General features: G+C 46.1%; 3 non-coding genes and 1 pseudogene across 3 annotated transcripts; 3 read left to right on the top strand and 1 right to left on the bottom strand.

Annotated features, from left to right (window-relative positions):
• The first annotated feature begins 1,832 nt into the window (after positions 1-1,832).
• On the top strand, positions 1,833-2,717 carry LOC138068930 (olfactory receptor 10A7-like; annotated as a pseudogene).
• A 3,330-nt stretch (positions 2,718-6,047) lies between these two features.
• Positions 6,048-6,119, top strand: TRNAM-CAU (transfer RNA methionine (anticodon CAU)). The gene has a single exon. It is a non-coding gene; the product is annotated as a tRNA-Met (tRNA).
• Positions 6,120-6,275: 156 nt separating this feature from the next.
• TRNAI-AAU (transfer RNA isoleucine (anticodon AAU)) lies at positions 6,276-6,349 on the top strand. The gene has a single exon. It is a non-coding gene; the product is annotated as a tRNA-Ile (tRNA).
• A 171-nt stretch (positions 6,350-6,520) lies between these two features.
• Positions 6,521-6,592, bottom strand: TRNAM-CAU (transfer RNA methionine (anticodon CAU)). The gene has a single exon. It is a non-coding gene; the product is annotated as a tRNA-Met (tRNA).
• Positions 6,593-7,917: the final 1,325 nt, after the last annotated feature.

The following is a 7,917-nucleotide window of genomic DNA, read 5'->3' as shown; positions in this document are numbered from 1 at the left end:
TCCATATAATTTGGAGGGAAAAAGAAATCCCATTTCATAATATCTTTACAGTTATACACTAGACTATTCAAACTTGCTGAAGGAAGTTTAGTAGGTGATCTCTCTGAATTTTACTCTAAGCTGTATGTTTGACTGTGTATGTGCCTGTGAAAATCTTCATCTCACCGGAAGACAAGAAAACATCACCAAGAACTTGCGTTGTCATTTTATACTGAACACAAATTTTTCATGTCTCAGTGGAAGAACTCATCACACCTGACCTAAGCTCTCACATTTCAGACTATATTGGTTTATGCTGCATATTTCAAACACCATCTTATTCTCATCCTCATTTCTGAAGTAGGAATTCCATATATCTCATTCAAGTAATTAAACAAAAGCATTTAGAAAAAGAATGCATCAAATTAAGAAGCGGTGTACTACGTGAGGTATTTTCCAAGAAGTCAGCAAATGGAACTGGAGTTGAAAAGCCATCAGAACGGAAATAGCTCACTTGTATTTTTAAAAACAACAGACGCTATCAGACGCTATGGCCTGTTTAAATTTATAATTTCATTCCTGCCTTGCAGGTGGAGGCAGGACATATTATAGAAAACAAATGTGTTGGAAAAACATACCGAAAGGGGTTATGCTGTATAAGAATGCAGACTTGGAGCTTTGTTTTACTATAAGAAAACATAGGAAGGTCAACCAGTGCTGGTGATCAACGTGCAAGTTGGAGGGTCCCTTAACTGCAAACTATCAGGTACAACCTTTCTCACCTAATATTGCTCTCTGCAATGCATTTAGCTACTCCTTTCTGTGATAAGGAATATAGAGAAACAGGTTCTTCCAGGTAGTGATACCCATGAAGATACCTGAATAAAGTGAGGAAATACAATCTAGATTTCTGACTTACCTTCTCAGTCTACTCAGCTTTACACCAGCCACAGATGTAATTTAAACATTTACCTCAGCTATGGATACCTGCATTGCAAACATCTAAACATGGACAGGTAGATTGTAGAGGCCTACGGGAAGAAGGTTTCTTAAAACACGGAATCAATAAGCAATTGTTCAGGGACCTGAATAAAGAATGATGATAACTAAAAAAACATAAATTTAGCAAGTCATTAGTTTATATTTTAATAGTGATGAGACTGAATAGCCAAATATATGTTTTGTCCACACTTCAAATCGTCAAAAATACAAATGTACAATCAACAAATTTATTGTCCATTTTTAATGTTGTGTGTATATATATAAAAATACACACACACACACACACACACACACACACACACACACACACACATATACACGTGTATATGTATATATACACACACATGTTTGTATATGTGTGTGAAAACAAGGGGAAATTTTTTTTCTAAAAATAAAGCAAATATTTTAATTAAATTGCAGTTCTGTAAGAAATAAACCCACATTTTGCACAGATAAAATAAAATACATAAATTGCTGATGAAAATATTTTTCCAAAAAAAATCAGTTGACCTGAAATGCCAATTAGAAACGGCAACATCATAGCTTAATTAAAGAGGCTAAATAAGCAAACTATAGGCAAAACAAAGGGGCAAAACTTCATTTTTCTGCATTTAATGTGACTGTTTTTCTTATTTCCTTGTTTTTACCATAAGGACTGTTTATTGGTGTTTTATTATAGATAGGTGTTACTTACCCATCTATAGTTGATCATCCAGCCTACTGACTAACGGAACTGTTTGCAGAGCAGTTCACTATTATATCTTCATCCCTATAAACATTTTCTTCTTTATTTCTTCCATATTGGGTCATGCAGGCTGAGTTGGGAAAGCTGTGAGGAACACCTCTTTCGGATGGAAGCTGCCAAAGCACCATGGCTCAGAAATGAGACCGATTTCACCTTGCAAGGGTTCTCCCACCTTGCCACCCTTCAGTTCTTCCTCTCTGAGGGAATCATTCTGATGTTCTTGATCACAATGACGGGAACGTTCTCATCATTGTAATTACAACCACTGACCCTGCCTTGCACACTCCTATGTACTATTTTCTCAAAAACTTGTCTTTAATGGAAATTTGCTTCTCATTAAGCATAGTGCCCAAGATGCTTGTAGTTTTGTTGCTAGAGAGAAAGGTCATATCCTTTTCTGCCTGTGCTCTTCAACTTTTCTTTGTCATATTCTTTGTCACTTCTGAGTGTTTCCTCTTGGGTGGTATGGCATATGACAAATACGTGGCTGTATGCCATCCCTTGCTTTATGCCACCACAACGAACCGGAGAGTGTGTCTTCATATGATCACTGCATGTTGGGTTTCTGTTGTTCCACTTGCTGTAGGACTTATTGGTCGGCTGTTTAGCTACCTTTTTTTGCAGCTCAAAGGAGATTGAGCATTTCTTCTGTGATATTTCTCCTACTCTGGACCTGATTTATTCAGACACGTACTTGTTTGAGCTTCTTGTGTTCATCGCTACTGTTATAATTGTTTTGATCCCGTTTATCTTAATAGCAGCATCTTACATACAGATAATCTGTGCCATCCTCCAAATGCCATCCACTGAGGGGAGACGCAAAGCTTTCTCCACCCGTGTTGCTCATCTCGTGGTGGTGACACTGTTCTATTGCAGAACTGGCCTGATCCATTTAAGGCCAAAGTCCAGTCTTTCACTAAACAGCAAGAAATTGGTGGCTCTTTCTTACACAGTAATAACTCCTATGATGAACCTGATCATCTACAGATGAAGTAGTACAAAGAAGTAAAAAATGCCCTGAGGAAGATATTTGGAAAGAGACAATTCTTCAGCAAGATGTCTCTGCCCAGACAGTATCATTGATTTTCTGAAAATCGTTCACACTTGAAATGAATTAATGTTCCTCAAAGCCTTTAAAGAGTTTGGTCATTTTACCTTTTGTTGGAAAATACTAAGAAATGTCAATCATCTATGTATTGAATTAATACATATACTTAATGTAAGTATACTTAATGTAAGCCAAAATATTGTGTAGGCTACCAGAACCGAGCTATAAAATCTGTACATTAATTACAGTGTCTTTAAACCTTTTGCCTGTTTTGTATGCAATGATTAACCTTCAAGAGTGTATAAAATTAACCATTGTCATAAGAAAACATGACTCCAGCATACAAAAAAATCTAATGTGCAGCAAAATTCCAGAAAAGTCTGGAAAAAAAAGTCATGAATATTTTCATGGAAAATATGCTGATTGCTGACATATCAATACAGCTCATCCCGTGGCAGTCAGTTCCTCCTACCAGACAGTAAAGAGTAAGAAGAGACATTCAATTGATTGAGTATAGGGATGGGACTCAGTTCAAGATTAAGACATCTAACTGTACATATCTATACGTAAGTTAGTGCTTACATGCTCATCAAAGTCAATCACAATATAGCCAATATGATCAGTAGCATTTAAGGAGTGATTCAGCTGAACAGCTGAGAGGAGCTTGATTTGGTTGCCTGAGTATAGGCATCTAGTGCTGCTAGAAACATCCTAGGTCATCCTATTCTAGTTCCAGCTTTCAGTGCAAAAAAGGTGTGTTTCCCATAGGCCTGTGTTATATCTGCCAGCCCAAACGTAAAAGAAATAACCATGGAGATTGCAGACACCCAAGGACATTTCAAATAATGCCTATGTGGGCAACTTGATCAAGGGATGTTTAGGCATTGTATGAGTAACCCAAAAGGCCTCCAGCTGCCATTCAAGAGGAGTGTTAGGAAATTGCATCCAATCGTCATGTCCCTTATCCATCATTCTTCTGGAGAGATGAGCATGATACATCCCCGGCCACATGGGGTAATGGTTAGGAACTGTGCTGCATGAGATGTTGTCACATGATGCCAGAACCGAGTATTGCTACTGTACAGAACTGCAAACCAAGACTAGGTTGAATTGCAAAAAAACAGCTCAAAAGCAAATTAGAGAGCAAGGGCAGGTGCAATTCCAAACCCCTCTGTGCAGTAGGGGAACACGAGTACAATGGAAAACAGTATGCCAAGATGCAGCAGTGGAGCAATAAAACATGAAGCACCTCCAGGGAGATGTACTGTAATAAGGACCCCTTGAGAAGAAGGACTTCCCATCAGGCTATACAAAGGGAGAGACAAGGCTCTAGATCGAGGGGTCTCTGCAGATGACTTGCTTGTGTGCCGAAATATTGGAGGAACACCCTGTCAAAGTGCTTGGTGGAAGAGTGACCGAGCAGAACTTCACCATGGATTAGGTTCTGTGCTTGGAGTGACAACCATCATTTCTCATGGACCTGCAGCCTGCCCTGCTCCTTGTTCCCTCCTAAGCACACCTGGGACCTCGTGACACCTGGTTTCTAGTACCACACATGCTCCCCTGGAGGCATAGAAAAACTCAGGCTGGATGGGACCTCAGGAGATGCCTAGTCCCTCCTCATGCAGGCTCAGCTGTTGGGGTGAGACCATATTATTCTGGGCTTTATCCAGTCAGGTCTTGAAAATCTCCAGCTACAGAAGCTGCACAATCTCCCTGCACAACCTGCTCCACTGCTTGACTTTTCCTAGGGCAAAAGGTTGCCTTTTATCCAGTCTGCATCCTCTTTAGAAGTGGTCTAGGTCTTGGACTCACACATGGCAAAGTGGCCTTAAACAGGAAAAGCCATATTCTCTGAGCAGGGCCCCAGCACACACTCAGAACCTCAGTATGCCGACATGGGACAAGGTCCAGACGCTCACCACACAAGCAGCAAAAGCCCTGTGAGCTGGACTAGCTATTAGCCCTGTCAGCTATTAGCCCTGTCAAGCCCTTTTCCAGTCCTTGACTGGCTGCCTTCCACATCTCTGGGTGTCCAAGGCCAAGCATGTGTGACATGATGCATATAGCTGAGGAGGAACTTGGTGCAGAGCCCTTGGAGGTCCTGCACTCCTAGGTGGCTTAAGCAAGCAGGACCAAATGTGGCTGGTGATGGGCCTGACTGGCTTCAGGACCAGGTCTGGCTGCTACACCACTGGTGGCATGCTGTGCTAGCAGCAGAGTCTGGCAAGATGCCTCAAGTAGAGAAGTGCTACAAGGCAGGAACATCTTAAGAAGGTCAGCAACTCTTGAGGATGCCGTCCCAGGAGAGAAGAAGGGGAAAGGGCTTAGTCAAAAGATCTGTGTGCCACTGATGTGGCATAACACCAGCTTCTAGGAGGTTCTCCCCTCCCCCCACCCCGCCAACTTCCTTGTACCAGTGTGAAACCAAACCTTTGCGAGTGAGGATGGAGGAAGAAGGGCAGTTGTTGCTACACACTCTTTGCAAGGCCAAACGGGCTCTGCACTGAGAAAGCTGCACAAGTGACAGTCTTAGCTTCTCCTCCAGAAAGGGAGCCAAATCTCAGCACCAGTAGGGTATCCTCCTTTCACACCAAAGTCTTGCTGCATGGAACTAGTGTGAACTAGCTGATGCACCTTGAGGTGGATTTGAAGTGTGTGAGGTGATGAACGTGCAGTCCCCATGCTTTTTGTTTTCTTTTTTTTTTTTCAAAATTTTTAACTCTCCCACCTGCCAGCATTTTTTGGCATTTGCAAGCCAGGTCCCCAGATTTGAAAGAAACCTGTGCAAAAATACACCCACTTTCATTCTTTTACACTCCCCACCAGGAACTTGTTCATTTTTCATACAAGCCTATGAAGAGGCAGTTGTATCCAACAGGCAAATGACAGCTACCACAAGGCTGGCCAAGAACAGGCCAGCCACCCAGAGAGGCATCTTTTGGGTTTGGCTTTCAGGGACACAGGGGTACCCTTCACTTCCCTTCTCAGGGAGTTCAGAGCTGATACTCCCAGCAGATGGGCAGCCACTCAAAATAGCCACTCAGCCATTTGCATGTTCACGCAATCGTTCATGACCTGCTGAGGGGACACCAGGGCTATTATGGTGTCATTTCGCACGGGATGGGTGCGCTGCTGGGATGAGGGTGCCACCACTGTTCACCCCACTCCACAGGGCCCCCATGGGAGTAGTCCCAGGGTGGAGGTGGAGGTGGGAGAGGGCAAACACCGCTGCCGCTATTAGAGGCAGTGATTAAGACTGTCCTGCAGAAGAGCAGAGTGGCGCAGCGGAAGCGTGCTGGGCCCATAACCCAGAGGTCGATGGATCGAAACCATCCTCTGCTAAAATATTTTTTTTTCTTTTTTTCCCGGCCTGTTCCCACCTCGCTTTTGCTGCTGAGGACGCCGCTACTTCGCTGCCTCCTTTCCTCCCCTCCCCAAATACGCGGCGCCGCACCCGCATGGCACTGCAGGGCAAGCCGGGAAGAGCAATTTCAGCGTGGCCGGTTAGCTCAGTCGGTTAGAGCGTGGTGCTAATAACGCCAAGGTCGCGGGTTCGATCCCCGTACGGGCCACTTGTACCTCTACTTATTTTTTCCTTTCCTCATGATCTTTCCTCCATTTTGCACAGCTAGGGCCAACCCAAGTAATTCCAAGAGCCCGCACGACCTTCATTGGCACCTCGCAGCCCTCGGGCGTGCGGCATGGAGGCAGTAAGGCAAAAAGGGGGCGGGGGGGAAAATTGCTAGCAGAGGATGGTTTCGATCCATCGACCTCTGGGTTATGGGCCCAGCACGCTTCCGCTGCGCCACTCTGCTCCTTGTTGGAGCACCTTTCCACTGCCTGCTATAGAGACAGCAGAGACCGTGCTATCTGCATCCTGTCACCTGCGTGGGATGCTGCCGCAGGGGACCATAAAAGCCACTCCACAGAGACCCACAGACAGCGTGATAGCTAAGAGGACCCCAGCCCGTTCCTTCTGCAGCAAAGCCTGAGCCCTGCCTCTCCTGCACACCATGCTCCATGGTGGCAGTGTGCGAACAGAACCAGGCAGACCAGCCTGAGCCCTGCCTCTACCCACCCCTCTTCCCCCACTCCAACATCCCCATCCCATATCCCACCCAGTCCCTGCCCGAGAGCCCCTGGCAGCAGCACCAGCACCCACAGCCCCAGCACACCTGCACCAACGCCTCGCTGCAACCCCAGAACCTGCACAGCTCTGCACCAATGCCTCGCTGCAACCCCAGAACCCGCACAGCTCTGCAGGTCCGGGAGGAAATGGGGATGGGGTTGAGAGGGGTCAGACGTTGTGCTGGGGGTCAGAAATGGGGCTGAGGGTCAAACACAGGCATGCAGCTCTGAGGGTTTCAAGGATGTGGTTGGGAGTCAGATACGAGTGGGCTGGGGGTCACATGCAGGGATGCAGCCATGACTAGGGTCAGATGTGAGGCAGAGGGTCAGACATGGGGCTGGGAGTCAGTCTCAGGGACGTGGCTCTGAGGGGATCAGACATGAGAGTAGGACAGGGAGGAAAACTCCATCATGTCCCTGCCCCAGACAAGGCCAGGAGGACAGCTGTGGATATCCCCGTTGTCTCTGAGCAGGTCCCCAAGGATAACTGATCCCTGCAGCCCCCTCTACCTTCCCCAGACCACACAGATCCTGGGGCCAAGGAGCTGGCCTGGTTTTTGGCTGCCCAGCCCAAAGGTAGGCTGGGAAGAGGCTTGAACGGTCCTGGGTGAGAGGCTGGGATGGATGTGGGCAACACAGCTCGCCCAACTCCCATACACCCAAGGCCATCATAGTGGAGACACCAGGAAAAATTACTGAAGGACTTTCCTCTGCAGCAATACTGGCCTGGACCCAGCATGGACCAGCCTCATCGCCCACCAGTAACAGCCTGTGATGTTGTATCCCTGCTGGGACTCAGCACTGCCATCCCAGGGCCCTGGCGCACCCTAGCACTGGGAACAGGGAAGCACTGGGGCCAGGGTACTGTAAGGTTGAGCTGCGCATGCACCCCCACTGCTAAACGGGCTTGCTTGCTCAGGTTCGATCAAGATTCAGACCTGCTCATTCCTTTGCCACGGTCCTTTCTGATGAACCTTGTCAAAATTTTTGCAAAACAAAGGTTTCGGTCAGA

The sequence above is a fragment of the Struthio camelus genome, chromosome 12, assembly GCF_040807025.1.
Source record: "Struthio camelus isolate bStrCam1 chromosome 12, bStrCam1.hap1, whole genome shotgun sequence".
Classification (NCBI taxonomy): domain Eukaryota; kingdom Metazoa; phylum Chordata; class Aves; order Struthioniformes; family Struthionidae; genus Struthio; species Struthio camelus.
Note: the sequence above shows the minus strand (reverse complement) of the source record. Positions and strands in the feature narration are given on the sequence as shown.